Here is a 15,994-nt window from a genome sequence, read left to right on the forward strand (position 1 = left end):
CATTCAGCTAAGCTAGCCCTACAAGGCGTTGTACCTAACTTATCAGTGAATTTCCTGGTGACAGGCTCCCTTTAAGGAGAATAAGTATAACTTATCATTTTAAAGAGACACAACACACCGTCATGAGCTACTAGCTCCATCTCCCTCCAAAATGTATAACTGACAGCAGTAGATGTGCCATCAGACAGGTCCGTCTGCTCTCAAGGCAACAGTATGATGCCCAAAGATACTCCTGCAGAGCTCCAATTTAATTGGTATATATATTATAAAACTCGAACGCATGCATGCACATACATCAGCCTTGGTCAATAATTGGATAACTTTTGTTTGTCCCTTCTTTCCTTTGATGAAATTAATCTAACTCAATGAAAAACAATATAGAAAGGCCATGCATCTTGGATATGATTTTGTAGAGAACCCAAAGATCCATATCCAGAGAGGACCTCTTAATCAGTAAGAGTCTTTCTTAAAGGGCTTATCCTCTTTATTTATATTGATGACCTATCCTCAGGAGTCAGAAACAGAGCCAGTGGTAGTAAATAAGTCTCTCTTTACTAATGTGCAGTATCAAGGCACAGTTCTAAGCCGTTCCCAGTGCATATCTTCTCCAATAGCAATGTATAGATAGCAGCAACAATGAGGTTTGTGGTATTCCTGCTTTCTGTCTCTCCAAAGTCTCTCTCTGCAAAACCAAAGGCTGGCAATGAGGTTATTAGTAGATGTTTTTGTAATTCATCGGCTGAGGAACACCTAGCCGACTGTCTCCAATGCGTGCCTTGTAGATTCTGGACCTTTTAACTTCTTCTCTTTCTAAAGCACTTTAATGCAGCAGTTGTTCTTCAGCTATAGAAACCTCAGAGGTGATGATTCTCAGAGCTCAGGTCTACTTCTGGAACCAAGCACTTGTAGAACCTCTCTCTTTCTCAGAATCACAGAGCAACCCTCTTCCAAAGCAGAGGCGGACCCTAGTCAATCTCCATGCAATTTAAGGGGGTGTAGTCATGCTGTTAACCCTGACTTATCCATACAATACTATTGGATATACAAATTCTAAAAAACAGAACATTACACTTAACACACGATTACATCAATTTATCCTTTTGCAGTTACCCTAGTCCAGGACACTGCAGGGCCTCACTCAGGATGTTTTGCCCCTCCCATGATGTCCATGTGCCCTAAACAAGAGTTATCTTCATCAGGCATCCCGATTGATATCACATTTTCCACATGAAACAAAGTCATAGTATATGAGATTGCACCATTTGTGGCTGGAGTTGTGTGATCACCCCAAGTATGTTGAAGAGATGTGGACTCCACACACCAGAAATCCACTGTGGGTGCCCGTGAGAGTTGTACAGATATAAGGTTAATCCACGGCACTCCAATTCATGTGCAAATTTTTACATTTTATTATGTTTACAGATTATCATTGTATACATCCAGATTAAATGATTAGTATGTAGCCACATAAATCATAGTTCCCAGACGTTTCGGTCTAATTATGACCTTCCTCAGCGGGATCTTAGTGGCAGTGCAGTAGGTATGACGCTGGATGCACCGCCACTAAGATCCCGCTGAGGAAGGTCATAATTAGACCGAAACGCTCGGGAACTATGATTTATGTGGCTACATACTAATCATTTAAATCTGGATGTATACAATGATAATCTGTAAACATAATAAAATGTAAAAATTTGAACATGAATTGGAGTGCCGTGGATTAACCTTATATCACCCCAAGTATGACGTACGTTATAGCAGAAGTATCTACATTATTGAAGAAATAAGAAATATGTTCCCTAAATTATTAAGTCCAATGGAAGTTAATGTATCTAGAGTCTTACCAGGGTTAGGAAAAGTTTTGTTGGGGCCCAATGGGGAGATTTTAGAATGTTCACAATTCCCTGCAATCGTTGTTGTTCAGTATAATAGCTATTGGATCGACACCCATTATTTTGTCCCTTATTATACATTTCCACAATAATCCCTGCTGTTCTAGTTGATAGAGGAAAATGCTGATAGGAAGAACATTAGTTTAGAAAAAAATTCCAAAATTGCATCCTCATCTCAATAGAACCTTAGGAAACTGCTTAGGCTAGTTGCACACCTATGTTTACCGATTCAGCAGGCTGTTCCAGCCGGGACCAGCCTGCCAGATCCGGAATTGCTAGACTCTGCCATAATGCCGTCCAGCCCCCATTAACTATAATGGGGTCCGGTGGTGATCCGGCCACAATTCGGCAAACATGCAGAGAAATGGCCGGACAAATAACACTGCACGTAGTGGTTTATGTCTGGCCAATTCCCAGCATTCCAGTGTGAAACAGGCTTTACTCTGCCTAACCCTTGTCTGGCCAAGGAGCCCTATGGTCAAATTGAGAAGACATTAGATTTGGAAAACAAGTTATTATAAAATAAAATGTTAACATTTTAGAAATTTTTGTTCAATAAACACCTGTCTGTAGTCGAGAAAGGAGCAAGCATTGCCTAACTAACCAACAATTCTATCAAAACTTAGAACGCTGCAATTTACCTTCTGTCACAAGACATCAGCAATAATATTTTAGTTTTTGCTCGACTTAAAAAAAAGAAGTATTCCTATGATGTGATAAAAATCTATTCTATCTGTCACTAACCTCTTTTGGGTCACATCTGTTCAGCGAGAAAATGATTCATATAAAAGTATTTCTCTTTCATCCTATGTTACTTTGGCAAAGTATTCAGCACACAAAAGAAAAAAACTGAAAACAAAAATACCGCCAACTCCAGTTACTGTGACAACCTTAACTTCATTTGATGATGTCATTAAATATATTGGTGCACTTGTACTGCAGCCGAGAAAAAAAAGCGACTCCTGTGCTCAGGGGCTAAAAAAAATTACATTGCCTTGTTATTTAAAAAGCAAAAACAGGATCCAAGTGAGCTGTCAGTTCAGCTTATAAAGACAATTTCTCATCCGAAACTTACGTCTATAGTGTTCCTCTAACACTTTCGTCACAGTGGGAATACACGGTTTTACATTTTCTAAATCTCATCTGATGGCGGCAAAAAAAAAAAAAAAAGATACAGGATTAAATGGAAGACTTATTAGTAAATTATTTTTTGACATGCTGCCGTTAATAGACTGAACATATGTGGCAAACCTAATTTTGTTAAGTCTACTTACAGAAATATATCACAATCATGTTATTTTTATGATATTCTGTGAATTATTCATTAAATGCGGAACAAACATTTACAATGGAAGTAAAATGAGATCTGTAAGTGTCTGGAACATTAAATACTAAGTAAATTAAATTGCAGTAAACCCCTTCTTTTAATATGGATAAAGGCATCAGTCTTGACAGTCGTTCGTTTTATAGAATGAAGCTTAAATTAAAAGTTTTAAAGCAGGCGAAATATTTAGAAATGGAGTCGAAGAAGTTGTTGCCAGACTGAAGGACTGAATTTGTTCAAATGGGTTATCTCTTCACCAGAACCCCTTTTCATATGTCCTATTAGGAAAGTTGAACCTCAAAGAGGGTGGTCCCCTGCTTGTGATCACCTCGATTAGGCAGAACAAAGAGTCACTGACATTATTTGAATGAATAGCATGTAGTACTACATTTTACCTGTAGTGGCCGCTCTAGAGAATATGTGTGAAAGCCGCAGAAGGTGGTGCTCTGATCTGATGATAGCTGTGGTGGCTTCGGCGCTCTGTGATCTGGTGTCCGCCCCAGCCCTTACTTTGTGCCTATGTGTGTTGGATGAATAAAGAAGCTTTTTAACTGCAGTGGTGAGTGTCGCCTGTCATTTCTTCTAAATGTTCAATCTAAAAAAGGATTGCCTTCATGGGACATCCTCATCAAGAGCTTTTCCACCAATATGATATCGTACATAACTTTAATAAAGAACTAGGTAGATGTTAGCATTCCTAAATACAACATACAGATCAGGAGTAAGGTCACTTCTTCCAAATGTTTACCATGTGCACAAGAGCAGGTTCCCAGAGAGCTTAAAACCACGGTTGACACTTTTTTTTACCTATCTTCCAAATCTAGGTAGTCATCTAGGGAAGGTCAACCTGTAAAAGGGTTGGTTTGATGATATATTGCCTTTAAGAACACTTCCACTCACATAACATGTTATATGGGTGCAGGCTCATGTACAAACCGGATTCCCAAAAAGTTGGGACACTATACAAATCGTGAATAAAAACTGAATGCAATGATGTGGAGGTGCCAACTTCTAATATTTTATTCAGAATACAACATAAATCAAAAGTTTAAACTGAGAAAATGTACCATTTTAAGGGAAAAATATGTTTAATCAGAATTTCATGGTGTCAACAAATCCCCAAAAAGTTGGGACAATGCCATTTTCACCACTGTGTGGCATCTTTCCTTCTTCTCACAACACTCAACAGATGTCTGGGGACCGAGGAGACCAGTTTCTCAAGTTTAGAAATAGGAATGCTCTCCCATTCTTGTCTAATACAGGCCTCTAACTGTTCAATTGTCTTGGGCCTTCTTTGTTGCACCTTCCTCTTTATGATGCGCCAAATGTTCTCTATAGGTGAAAGATCTGGACTGCAGACTGGCCATTTCAGTACCCGGATCCTTCTCCTACGCAGCCATGATGTTGTGATTGATGCAGAATGTGGTCTGGCATTATCTTGTTGAAAAATGCAGGGTCTTCCCTGAAAGAGATGACGTCTGGATGGGAGCATATGTTGTTCTAGAACCTGAATATATTTTTCTGCATTGATGGTGCCTTTCCAGACATGCAAGCTGCCCATGCCACACGCACTCATGCAACACCATACCATCAGAGATGCAGGCTTCTGAACTGAGCGTTGATAACAACTTGGGTTGTCCTTGTCCTATCTGGTCCGGATGACATGGCGTCCCAGATTTCTAAAAAGAACTTCGAATCGTGACTCGTCTGACCACAGAACAGTCTTCCATTTTGCCAAACTCCATTTTAAATGATCCCTGGCCCAGTGAAAACGCCTGAGCTTGTGGATCTTGCTTAGAAATGGCTTCTTCTTTGCACTGTAGAGTTTCAGCTGGCAACGGCGGATGGCACGGTGGATTGTGTTCACTGACAATGGTTTCTGGAAGTATTACTGAGCCCATTCTGTGATTACAGTAGCATTCCTGCTTGTGGTGCAGTGTCGTTTAAGGGCCCGGAGATCACGGGCATCCAGTATGGTTTTACGGCCTTGACCCTTACGCACAGAGATTGTTCCAGATTCTCTGAATCTTCGGATGATGTTATGCACAGTTGATGATGATAGATGCGAAGTCTTTGCAATTTTTCGCTGGGTAACACCTTTCTGATATTGCTCCACTATCTTTCTGCGCAACATTGTGGGAATTGGTGATCCTCTACCCATCTTGGCTTCTGAGAGACACTGCCACTCTGAGAAGCTCTTTTTATACCCAATCATGTTGCCAATTGACCTAATTAGTGTTAATTGGTCTTCCAGCTCTTCGTTATGCTCAAATTTACTTTTTCCAGCCTCTTATTGCTACTTGTCCCAACTTTTTGGGGATTTGCTGACACCGTGAAAATTTGAATCAACGTATTTTTCCTTTAAAATGATACATTTACTCGGATTAAACGTTTGATCTGTCATCTACGTTCTATTACAAATAAAATATTGACATTTGCCATCTTCACATCATTGCATTCAGTTTTTATTCACAATTTGTTTAGTGTCCCAACTTTTTTGGAATCCGGTTTGTAGTTAGCATCACGCCTACATTTGACACCACAAGTATTTCTGGTAAGTTCCTTCTTCCAAACAAAAAAGTAAATTGCCAGAGAGATTAGAACAAAGGTTGTCATGTTTTTACTTGATGTATAAATCTTGATCACTGAGTGTGGAGAAAACCATAATATGGTGTGTCATCCATACAGCACAACCGATTGCAAGTTTAGTATTTGGGTTGACGCATTTATGTGATAACTGATGAGGAGCCTATTATAATGCATTTGATTCTTGTACCCAAATTAAATAGGAATATTTTACATACTAAATAGTGTTGAGTGAAGCGAAGCATTTGAAATGGAAATCGGTCCAAAGTTTACGAGAACTTTGATTTGCAAATGAAATTTCAGAATTTCCTCAAACTTAGTGGAAACAAATCAGTTTTTCCTAAAATGGTCGGCTGCACGTGTAACAAAGTGAAAGTAAGAAGCCCGTGAACATGAGATCACCCATAATGCCATGCAGCCAGCCAATCCACAGATAGCCATCCCCTGTGATGTCACAGCCCATAAAACACTCCTCCCGCAGTCTCTGCCATTGTCCTATGAGCTGAGCATAGGGAAACACGTGGCAAGCGCTCATGTGCTAGGGACAGTGTTGCTGAGAATGAGTAATAGAAAAATATTGGAGAGTTAGAGTGCAGGGAGAATGCTGGGAGAGCGCAGGAACACTTGTTCTGCGTGAGTTTTATTTATTTATTCCTACATTTACTTATTCCTAAATCAGTTGTAAATGTAATTCAATACTAATAAGATGGAAGTCTTTATTACTCCACTGCCAGCGTGCCAACCAATACCATCCAGTCTGCACTCCTTAAGGGGGCCAGGTTTTAATGATGACCATCCTCATCTTTTGCTGGCTTTACTTCATTCAAATCAACCTTCAAAGTCTCCATGTCCTAGAAAAGCCAGTAAGATGCAGAGAGAGGAGAAGCTGGATGTTCCTGATGAGATATTCTCATCAATATTAGATGATTTGGAAAAGGAGGGAAAAACAGATGGCAGAAGAAGGGCTCTCACCTGTAGGGCAGCAGGGCGCTGGGGTTGGAGATATGAGTATGCCAGAGCTGATTAATATTCAGTGTTTACTGTCAAATAACCTGCAGGAGATTGCAGGCAAGGACAGCAATAACATGCATATTGTGCCCCACCTAACCAGCCAAACCCCATACCAGCAACAGTCCCTGTTTAAAGGTGTCAAATGGCCATTAACAATGAAGAAGGACTATACAGTGTGGTCTTCATTATTAAATAAAAGGCAGCTGCGCACTAATTGGCTACACAGTTCTTCACCACAGCATGGCTGCAACCCACCTTCAGCGTGGCCGCTCAGTGTGGCCATACCCTAAAGCAGAGTGACCTGGATATTCCTGATTTACCGTATTTTTCGACCTATAAGTGGGGGGAAAATAGCAGTGCGCCTTATGGGGCGAATGCTGCATTTTTCCGAATTTTCAATGATGCGCCACGATGCCGCGCGGCGGGTGTATCATCTGAGAGGGAGGACAGGCTGGGGGCCAGTATCTGCTTTTATAATGACAGCGGGGCCCGTGCAGTGACTGTATTCTACTACACGGGCCCCGCTCACTGTATATAATCTTATCTATAATTGTAGGCATTGTTAATATATAAAAGTTCAAGGTAATAAGCGCCTGTATACCGTACTTACAAGCGCTCATAGCAGAGAGGAGAGAGGAGGCAGGCCTGGAGGACGGGCGCTGGCAGCGTGAGTCACCATAACAGTGTCCTCAACAGATCCCCCATAATAGTGTCATCCACAGACCACCATTAGTTCAAAACCCACCAAAAGCACACATTTTTGTTCAAAACTTTTTTTTTCTTATTTTCCTCCTCAAAAACCTAGGTGCGTCTTATGGGCCGGTGCATCTTATAGGGCAAAAAATACGGTATAGCGATTTGTGACGAATTACACTGACAAGCAAAAGGGTACTACAGCTTTGAACGTGAGACTGCCATAATTTTATAGACAGTCATCTTGGCTATCTCTCACATAAATTGGACCTGCAGCTATTTAGCATATGATTAGTCATGCAGATTCTTGTCATGTAATTGCATTGTTACTGTTTTGCTCCTAAAATTCTAAATTAAAATTTTGATTATTTTGTTAGTATTTTGTAAATCCACCTTTGGCTTTCAAAGCTGCCTGAATCCTTCTGGGAGTGCTCTCAATCAGATTCAAGCATGTCTCGACCAAAATCTGTTCCTAGGTCTGTTCTAAACATTCCCAATGTTGGTGAATACTGATTGACCCACTTGGGTAAGAATACCGCTTTTTCTTAAACTCTACCCACAAATGTTCAATTGGGTTGAGGTCTGGAGACTGTGGGGAGCTATCCAAAACCTCTATTTCCCAATCTCGACGTATGCTTCAGGTCATTGTCCTGCTGGAACACCATGTCGCCCTTTTCATATCCATAAGTACTCGAGTGTACGAAGTAACTCATCTTGTAAGATACTCACATATTACAAATATCCAATATATATGTGAAACAACCCCATATCACCAGGCTTCCTCCAACGAACTTGACAGTTCCTTCACTTTCTCAATCTGCTAGCCCCCTTTTCCCTTATTTCTTCCAGACCCATTTGTACCCATCAAAGCCTAGTCTATTGACTTCTGTATATCGCTCCAAATTACAAGTTTCCAATCTTCTACTGTTCATTGTTCATGCTTGTTTGCAATCTTGAGCCAATGCTTCTTACTACGATATTAAAGTCAAGGTTTCTTCACCTTTTTCAGGCTCGTGAAATGCGTGTCGCATGGTGCTTGCGAGGATGTCTGTGATCTCACTATTACGAAGCATATGAGTCACCACCACTGCCGTGTTTGTCACACCAGAACTGATTGAGCTGACTTGTTGACTCTGATATTTTGCTTGGACGTCCACCTCTTATCTTTTGAATGGATAGACAGACTTCATTTTATATTCTTCCAACTGTCATGGTGCACACATGATGCAGTTTGGCAATTTTCTTTGCTGAGATACCACTATTGATGAGCTAGATGATGCTGTTTCTCTTTTCTTGGGAAATCTTCTTCATGACTGCTCCTGGATTCGGACCAGTGACCTTTCGCTTGGGAATAAACCTAATAACACCCTGAGCTATAAGGGAATGTGAAAACAGGTTGTAATGTGTAGTATATAAAAAGAAAAAGATTGTTCCACCACCGGGAGTAACAATACAGTGAAATGACAAGAATCTGCATAACTAATCATATGTTAAATAGTTGCAAGTCCAGTTTATGGATGAGATAGCCAAGATGATTGTCTATAAAATGATGGTAGTCTCACGTTCAAAGCTGTAGTGGATGGTGAGATATGGCGCCTGAAATTCTAAAGTTCCAAACATTGTTAACCTTTTGCTCGTCAGTGTAATTCATAACTAATCGAATCTCTCGACAAACTTCAGCAAAGTTGCATAATTAAATTTTTCGAAACGTCACTCATCTCTACTACTCAATGGACCAGTGGTCATCATAAGAAGATCAATCAGAATGCAACAGGCTAGAGGACGAGATGAGAACATGATGAGTAACAGAGCAAAGGGCTAGCAGTAGAACAGGTACCAGGTAGACAATCTGATGTGTAGGCAAAGGCATAATGAGGTTAGGATCGGCATCACATTCAACAGTCAAACACCATATCAGGAGCACCTGACCAAGAGCTAGGATAGGATGAATCTTAATCAACAGGCCGGGAGTGGCACGAAAGGCCAGCAGATCTAAAATCATTTTGAGTGCTGCTTAGCTTAGCAATTTGACGCTCTTTTGCATACAGCAGAGCCGTGTTCCATGCCAGCAGGATGAAGAAGGGGAACTTAAGCAGGAGCAAACGAAGATTCTAGCAGGAGCCATGGCCTATCGTTGGGAGGAGCCCTGGAACTGAATGTATTGTCTTCCAAAATACTTTAGCAGACGTCATTGTTCTGAACTTTTGTGGCTTTTACTTCTGTGGACTAAAAGTAGTCTTAGCTCTTTCAAGTCATTCAACACTTTTAAAAAATAAATAATTGACTTTTCGCAGAGCAATAGTATTCTTGTGTTTGTAGTAATATACAAGACATTTTGTAATGGAATGTAAAGATCTCTTGGGGGCATCTGACATTGTCACATACAGTTGATTTTTTAAGATCCCAACTTCATAAGTATTTAAAAACAACAGCTACTCAACAAGAGACTTCTTGGACCTACCAAACATTTGCTGTTAAGCAATACCAGGAGAATCCAATACCAGGAGAGTCAACCTAAAGCCAAATCAGAAACCGGAAAACAGAAACATACCAAGCCAAGAAGTCAAACAAGGAAGTCTCATCATGTCCAAATCATCAGGCAAAAAGGGTAGTATACATAAAACACTGAGGTCAAGAGGTCCAGAGGTCAAGGTAGCAGGGTATGTAATGAGAACACCTTAATCACAGGCAACTGTGGCCAGCACTTGTCTGTTTAAATAAAGCGCTTCCTAGATCATGTGGGACACTTACCCATGTGACCTTTGACACCATGATTGTGCTCCAACTCATAGAGTCCCGCCAGTTACCTAAAAAACTGGACGCCAGCAGGGCAGCCCACAATGAAGTGCACCTGCCAGCATAAGTGGAGCCAAGATGCCGGTAGTGCAGCAACAAGCGGAGCGTGCCCACCTGCCATGAAGGACAGTTACCTGGCAACAGGACACTGGCAGCACATCACCAGGAGTGCTGACCAATGACAAAAGTGAAAAAGTAGATTTTGGAGTCTTTCTTCTTTCAATTTCTTTTCCAAAAGTTTTTTATTTTTTTTATTAACTTTTGGGGTATTGAGGTATTCTTTTTAGTTTTTCAGAGTTTTAGTAGACTCACACAGATTTTAATCTGTTGAATGTCTGTTTCAGGTCCTACTGCAACATCTCGTTTGGGCTCCATTTATGACTTGGTCTATCCAAACCATTAAGTTGATTTCTCATCATCCATTGAATTGCTCACAAATGTATGTTTAGAATCAGAATGACCAACAGAGAGTATTGATTGTTATGGTTATATCATCTATATCTGGTAGCTTTGGACTTGTCCAGCAGAACACCAGAGGACCTTCTGATGGGCCGAAGGCCTATATATATATACTGTATAGAGAGAGAGAAAGAGAGAGAGATTTCACTTTTTTTCACATTTAATTATTTTTCCCCCATAATTCTGCACTCAATACCCCATAATGCGAAAGTCAAAACACAATTTTAGAGATGTTTGCAAATGTTGCATTTCCCTTGATCTTCTTTAAAATATTTCTACACCTTGATTGCAGTTCACCTCTGGTAAATTCAGTTGACTGCACATTTGGATTTGATTTGGAAAGATACACCTCTATCTATATAATGTTTCCCAGCTGACAATGCATATCAGAGCAAAAATCAAGCCACGAGGAGGGAAGAACTGCCTGTAAAGCTCAAAGACAGAATTGTGCAGAGGCACAGATCTGAAGAAGATTTCTGCTGCACTGAATGTTCCCAAGAGCAGAGTAGCCTCCATAAATTCTTAAATGCAATAAGTTTAGAACAACCAGGACTCTTTCTAGAGCTGGATGGAGCCAAGTACAAAGATATTCTTAATGAAAACCTGTTCTAGTGTTCTCTGGGTCAAAGGTTCACCTTCCCACTAGACAATGACCATAGGCACACAGCGAAGACAACAGAGGATTGGCTTAGGGACAACTGTCTGAATGTTCTTGAGAGGCACGGACAGAGCCCTGACTTGAACATATTTTGAACATCTCTGGAGATACCTGAAAGACCTTGAGAGGATCTGCAGAGAAGAATGGCAGAAAATCCCCAAATTCAGGTGTGCAAACCTTGTGGCATCATACCTAAGAAAACTGGAGACTGTAATAGCTGACAAAGGTGCTTCAACTAAGTACTGAGTAAAGGGTCTGAATATTTATGTAAATGTTTTAATTGTTCCTTTTCAATAATATAGCAAACATTTTCAACATTCTTTTTTCACTTTGCATTATGGGGCACTGTGTGCAGAATTATGGGGAAAAGCTAGTTTATTTATTTTCATTTTAGCACAAGGCCGCAACATAACAAAATATGGAAAAAGCTAAACAGTCTGAAGACTTTCCAAATACATTGGGCCAGATTTATCATGACTCTGACAGCTCACTCCACTTTCACATATGGCTAAAGTCAGTTTTAGCCAAGTCCGATTTATGATCGGCCCTTTAAGAATGTAATAAATGTGGTTTGACGGTAGCAGTTTATCCGTCGGTAAGCAGCTTTACAAAAGTCGCACATCTTTACGAAAAAGTCGCACGTTTTATGAAAAAGTCGCATGTTCTATTAAAAAGTCTCTCAAGATAAGCATGGTCCTCACTGGAGTGAAATTGCAACTTTTTTGCGACTTTTTTGAGACTTTTTAAATAGTCCCAATAGTAAATCTGTCTAGAGAGTCATTTACATAAGAAAGCACGCCCACTTTCAGAAAACTGGCGAGCATAGCGCAGAGCAGAAAAAAGTCGCAAATTTGTGCGCAGTTTTAGCGTTTGGGACTTTTTTGGGACTTTTTCACTCCATTATTCTGACCTGAGCTAATGATAAATCTGGCCCATTGTGTATATATGTTCCTGCTTAGGTGTTGAAACTATCAGATAAATGTATCGGTGTGCAAAGTTATGGTAATCACTAGTGTTGGGCGAGCATGTCAGCCAAATATCGCGTGTGCTCGAGCCAGTGTATTTAAATCTAATTTAGCCTCTATTTCTGAAATGTTTCTGGCAGGATTTCAAACTCACAACCTTCTACATTATAGCCAAGAATGTTAACCACTGCACTATACAGCTGCATGGCCAGTTAGTCTAAAAAAAATACATATATATATATAAAAAAATATGAGACTTCTGCTGTTACTAGTAGTAAGTATTCCTATACAGCAGAAGTCTCATATCTTTTTTTTAATAACAAGCCATTCAGCTCTATAGTGTAGCGGTTAACATTCTGGGCTGGAATGTAGTTCGAATCCCATCAGAAACTTTTCAGAAATAGAAGCTAAATTTAATTTATATATTTTATATTTTTTTAGTAATTGAAAAAAAAAATTAATTACTAAAAATATATATATATTCATATAAAATCATACTTCTGATATATATGAATTAATAATATGTGGGAAACTACTACTGACGTGTTAGCCATATATTCTAATATATTATATAATCAAAATATATAATAATATATGTAAATATATTATGGCTAAAAACGTATATATATATATGTTTAAATTAAATTTAGCCTCTATTCCTGGCGGGATTCTAACTCACAACCTTCTACATTACAGCCCAGAATGTTAACCACTACACTATACAGCTGCATGGCTAGTTACTTTAAAAAATAAAAATAAAAAAATACTTCTACTGTATAGCAATACTAACTACTAGTAACAGCAGAAGTCTCATATTTTTATTTTTTTTAAATAACTGGCCATGCAGCTGTATAGTATAAAGGTTAAGATTCTTGGCTGTAATGTGGACAGTTGTGAGTTCGATTCCCGCCAGAAACTTTTCAGAAATAAATGCTAAATTAGATTTAAATACACTGGGTGTCCCCAAGCACTGACTACATATATGGACATAGCTATATATGGAGTCAGAGCAGGGACTCCTAAGCCGAACTAGAATCCTGACACCCTCCTCTCTTCAGAGCAGGGGGTGCCTTGTTTAATGCTCGGGTTCTCCCATTGTCTTCCATTGTGCTCGAGTGCTCTGTAGAGCACCTGAGCATCGGGAAGTGTTCTAATCGAGCACAAAAGCACTTTGGTGCTCGACCAACACTAGTGATCACCATGCTATTCAATGTATTAATTTGCATTCCTAATACATGGTCTTCAATTCTTCCTTGATTCCTCCTGTGGACTTGATGCTCTTCTGTGTACCAGTTAATAGAGTTGTTCTCCGCTTGCTGAGGAGATCTCGAAATTCCATTAGAATATTGAATTACTCTTAGCTGAACTGCAGCAAGAGAAGCTTCCCGTATGTCATTCTGACAGATAAGATGTCATTCTCCGTCTAAGCTGTCTTTAAAAAAATAATGTGTGGAGGAAACTAAAAGGAGGAGTCTGAAGCGATAAATACGCTGATGCTAAAAATCCTGAAACAAAGGATCTCAGAATATAGATTGTCATATACTGAATAATGCTTTAATATTATAGGATGTATTTTCACTAAACTTAAGGGGGTTGTGTCATCATGCATTGGTGGCATATCGTTATGTGTAGCCAGATTGTATGCACAGCAAATGGAGATAAATAGAGATGAATGAATTTCCCAAAATTTGTTTTGGGTCAGATTCAGTCAAAACAGCTGCCAGATTCTATTCAGTCTCAATAAACTTGGAAGTGCCCCAATTGCCCTGAAATGTTGTGTATATTACTATGAGGTCTCCTAGGACTGTGTCCAACCCCTTTTTGAGCTCTTGAACACCAATACAGCATTAGTAATAACAAAGTGAAGCCAAGCGGATGGAAGCCTTTTTTAAAACTCTGTCAAATTTTTTTAAATTAACAAATGCTCCAAATATTATTCTTTTTTGGTGGATGATACCTTCTTCTATATCTCCTGAACTGTAAAATAGCATCAGCCATTTAATGTGATTTATGTGGGACGAATGCCAAATATATCAGATCTGAACAGTATTGAAGTTTTTGGGTAAATCGTAGCGAATTCGATACGTTTTAGAATCACCTCGCTCATCTCTAAAGAGAAGAAAAAAATTTAGGTTTAGTGTCCATTAAACACACTTACAAGATTCCATGGAATTAATGTGGATGGGCTTTTATATGCTGACCAGCATCACCTTTCCATCTACTTGCTGAAGCTTCAACACTAAATTTCCTCGCAATTCAAATTTTTGTAATTGTTTGCTATTTTATCAAGGAACAGAAAGAGTGAGTAAAGTCTAAATGAGCACTTGTCATGCAAATTGGCTCTTGTGTTTGCCCCAACACTCAAACATTTTAGCATATTCTTAGAACAGTAGTAATAATCTTGATGAGGAGCAGATGGAGAGTGACAATCCATAGGAACTTTTTTCAGAAAGCTTTCTGGATATGGATTCTAATAGCTTTGTTTAAAGAATGGTAATGTCTACGCCATACCTCCTCAGAATCTGTTATTTTATAGGAGAGATAAAGTAGGATTGAATTGAAGATCCACACTTTGTCTAACAAAGGATAATATACAGCACTGAATGAGCAAGGTGACCTATGGGCCACTACTGTATAAAAATATTCTAATATAGGATATAATATACTGCTGTGTACCCTACTGTCAATAGTGGCCTAAGAAGTCCACTGGCACAACATATCAAGATACACACAAAATTTAGAGTAGCAATACAACCATAATTGTGACTGAATACTTAGACCTTACTCAATTAAGCAAGGTTATATTCATGCTTTGACATAGATAGGATGTGTTGGAGATTCAAATGAAGGCATTCGGTGAAGAAATGAGGAAAGAAGATAATTGGTAAAAAAAAGTCCTAAGGGGGTCCCCATTAAGGCATAGTATGTCAATAAGACCAAGTAACATCATTGGGGTACAGGAGATGGGACCTCCGCCACGGGCCATAAAAAAAACTGGCCATACCTCTGCTTTTAAGGATGTAATCTCTATAGATGGACCACCACCTTTTTATTGTAAAATATGGGAGTTTTATAAACCTATAATTCTGAGCACTCCTTGACATTTCGTACTTCATAAAAAACCTGAAACTAAGCCTATGGTTTTCCTTATCCTATTTTGTAGTTGACTATAATTAATGCCTTAAGAGCAACCATTTTGAACTAGCAGGAAGATAACTCTTGTGTTCCTCAATACAATATCTAACAGGAAATCCACAAAAAAATGTTTAACCCCAAGGTCCCTATACTGTCTTCCAATTTCTCATGCTCAAAATATTCAGAACATTGACATATCAGAAGAAAGGAGTTACTACCAGGGTAGCAAACAAAGCAATTTATATGGCTCCCAGACTGAATGGGCCAACTGAGGATAATCAGGGGTCAAAGATACTTAGCATTTGTTGTGCACAAAGAAATGAAAGGAAGACATTAAAAGGGTTAGTTGTTCAACACAACCCTTTTGAGATTGAAGCCACTCAGTGATCAGCTTTTCTTCCCAAACTTTTGGCAAAGCATCTATTTTACATATCAGTCAATTAAAAGAATGGCTAATCATGTAATACATTGACAA

The sequence above is a fragment of the Bufo gargarizans genome, chromosome 6, assembly GCF_014858855.1.
Source record: "Bufo gargarizans isolate SCDJY-AF-19 chromosome 6, ASM1485885v1, whole genome shotgun sequence".
In the NCBI taxonomy this organism is placed as follows: Eukaryota; Metazoa; Chordata; class Amphibia; order Anura; family Bufonidae; genus Bufo; species Bufo gargarizans.